At 39.2% G+C, this 3,343-nt stretch overlaps 1 long non-coding RNA gene across 1 annotated transcript; it reads left to right on the plus strand.

Annotated features, from left to right (window-relative positions):
• Nucleotides 1-449: 449 nt before the first annotated feature.
• On the plus strand, nucleotides 450-3,007 carry LOC149264938 (uncharacterized). Its single transcript, XR_016250412.1, has 3 exons — nucleotides 450-918; nucleotides 1,071-1,689; nucleotides 1,792-3,007. It is a non-coding gene; the product is annotated as an uncharacterized LOC149264938 (long non-coding RNA).
• Nucleotides 3,008-3,343: the final 336 nt, after the last annotated feature.

The following is a 3,343-nucleotide window of genomic DNA, read 5'->3' on the forward strand; positions in this document are numbered from 1 at the left end:
CAGAGTATAATGACTACGCAGCAAATACGGAATCGAGCCTTCCCTGTAAATAGTCACATATGTTTATATTAAGATAGTTTTGACATTTCCCTGGAAATAGTCAGAAATGTTTATATTAAGATAGTTTTGACATTACCCACGGCAGAGGACGATAATGACCATACATCAGACATGTAACCCAGCATTACATCAGGTGGTTAATCTTTATTGGACGACATGAATCGTTACATAAACATAAGAGACAAAATGGCACAATGTGTTCAAGGAAATCAAAGTTGGAGACAAAATGACACAATGTGTTCAAGGAATTCAAAGATTCCATCTGTTTGGAATTTTCTTTACAAATAGTAATATTCGCAGTTGGACAATAGTAGGCAAGTGCTAAAGCCTCTTGTTTGTACAGATGGGACGTCCACAAATTGTTGATCAGCTTCACCAATAATCGCTTGGCTCTATATAAAGTTTAAACCACTTTTATCTATTGTAATGTTAAGGCCAAACAAACCTGTAACGCTATAACCACTAGCATGAGAAATGATACACAAAGACAGATGGGTATCTAGATCTGTCTCTGTGCATCATTGCCCATGCTTCTGGTTATTGGCGTGACAGGTTTCTTTGGTCTTAACGTTCCAATAGTTGAAAGTGGTATACACTACAGAGAGGCAAACGATCATTTGTGGAGCTGATGAAGAATTTGTAGACACCTCACCTGGAAAGCAGCGGCGCTATACAAAGAAGAAACATTAGTAATTATTTCTTATTATATCGTTTAGCGTTTGGTTCCTATTATAGAGCATCATGTTGCCATTATTACAAGCTTCAAAGATTTCATTTCTCGGAGACACTCAGAGGTATCGTTTCCCGGGGGCAAAGACATTCACAACAGAGTATCTAAACCAAGTTTTAACAGGACAGGTAAAGCGTATGTGTTGTTTATGTATACAGACAACTAGGCAAAACATATTTCTTTTTCTTGTGTGTTTTTGTGGTGAAAACATTGTTCATATTCTGAGTAAATCATTGAAAGTATCTGACACTCGTTGCCTCGGACCTTGAATCTTATATAGAGGAAGTTGAATGGTACCGTCTCGACATGTCCCCTCGTTTACTGACTACTTGAAGACTGGCCTCCCTAGCTCGGATCAGTGGGCCACTTTTGATTTCGCTTGTGTTAATGTGTGAAATTCTACTGGACGACATGCTGAAGCAAATATTTTCTTCATCCAAGATCCATGAAAGGGACACAGGGAGTTCTCAAAGACGATCCTGAATCTACCCGGGAAGATGAATTGTCAAAGGCATCCTGGATCTTTCTGTCAGCCAGTTTTTAAAGCATGACAATGTGCCGCTGTGTTTAGTAACTTCCCCCTCCTCATATACAAAGATGGAGGTAAAGGACCAAATATTCATAGGCCTTATCCAGCGGATATACATGTCCTAACATATTTTTAATACTGTGACCACCACTTAAGTTTGATGACAACGCCTAACAAATTTTATATGTTTGAAACAGTGATTTACTGAAAACTAATACTATAATTTCCTCAAGAATTCATTCTAATTAATAGGTATTATTCATCTCTACTTTAAATGTGAAATTGAAATATTTATATAATTACCTTATTAGTCCCTGCCGTCTTGCATAGGACTATAGGAATCGGAACAGTTGGTTTAACATTAGTTTACGTTAGAGTTTTTAGTCGCAATATTAATATAATTACCTTATTAGTCCCTGCCGTCTTGCATGGGACTATAGGAATCTGAACAGTTGGTTTAACATTAATTTAGGTTAGAGTTTTTAGTCGCATTGTGTATTAATTATAGCTTTCTCTTGTGTAACCATATTCCAACAGACTTCAATGTCTTATTTGGCTTCTCGAGGTGGAGAAACCATAACTATATATTACATTCGATTTGGTTAGTTCATATTTCACTCAAGCAAACTAATTTGCAGGTATTAGATGCTGTGGTGATCAGTGTAGAAAAACTAAGTCATTTAACGCGATCATTAATAAGTTGCCAAGTGGTCCGTGCATGTTGGTGTGGTTTGGACGGTTCGACGGGTGTCTACGGAACGGGAGCTGGGAAAACAAGGATCCCCAAAGTTCCATCACAGTAAACTTGCAAATGTTTCAGGTATTCCTTTCAGCGAGTTTCCTTTCAGACGTTCTAACAGAGCCCGAATCAAATCGCCTTTGCTGAGGGTTTCCACACTGCTGCATCTTCAAAGCGGTATACGGCTCTGCGGAACCACAAATGACTGCTGCGAGATAAGCATTACAGATTAGGCACATTGATAAATACACAAATGACTGCTGCGAGATAAGCATTACAGATTAGGCACATAGATAAATATACAAATGACTGCTGCGAGATAAGCATTACAGATTAGGCACATAGATAAATATTATGAATCGTCTTATCCCTTGGAATCATACCCTGTCACTTTTGTGTATTTGATACTTTTTGGCCAGAGGGCTTCAAGGACTGCTTAGGTCTTCATTCTCACTGTCATAATTTTCTTTTTAAAGGGGTTTATAAATTATTTTGTAGTTGCGAAGGTCATTATCTCTTGTGAAAAATACAAGAAGAGTATGTTCGAGGGTTGTGTTTCGATTTGGTTTTGGTTTGTTGTTGTTGGTGTTCCTTTGAATGGTGCCAGACATTTTCCTTGTTCCTTGAATGGTGCACAATAGCAGCTTTGTCCTGCAATGGACAACAGATCGACTCCTGCAAGTTGTTTCCAAATCCGACGGGATGTCACAATTCACAAGGTCTGCGTCTGCTGAGTATACGCCCGCCTCTGAGAGCTTGGGCTTTTGCAGGCAAGTCTGGTACAATATTGCTGCTACTTTCAGGTGCATCGTGTTAAAGACATATCGGGTGGGTGTGAAGTAAGGAGAACCAAATGAGTGGGTAAGTTCCCGCAATTCCTTTCCCTTTTATCGGGCTTTGACCTGCGGTTCCAGTGGGTTGTGACTACTTACTCCAATTCACTTCTTGTCGCGCAAACAAAATACACGAAACAAATACCGATGGTCCTCACCATTAAAGGCTTATTATAGTGTCCTATCCTATCCTTAGTGTCTGTCTTTTGATGTTTGAATGCAATTATGTTACTTCTTTACACAGTATAAACTTGTAACTTAAAATGTTAACAGGGGGAATGCTAGTATCTGAGGTTTCAGCCCATCATAACAAGAGAAGATATTGCATGCTCTCTGGTCTGTCGTAGTTGTACCCACAAAGCGCTTCATGAATCATAAAGTGGTATAGGGCATCGAACGGTCGGTAGGGTAATAAGTGAAGGGGCAAGGTTGGTGGATCATGCGGCCTTAAA

Source organism: Pinus tabuliformis, chromosome 6, assembly GCF_031772625.1.
Source record: "Pinus tabuliformis cultivar Carrire ecotype Pingquan chromosome 6, CPIR1, whole genome shotgun sequence".
NCBI classification, from domain to species: domain Eukaryota; kingdom Viridiplantae; phylum Streptophyta; class Pinopsida; order Pinales; family Pinaceae; genus Pinus; species Pinus tabuliformis.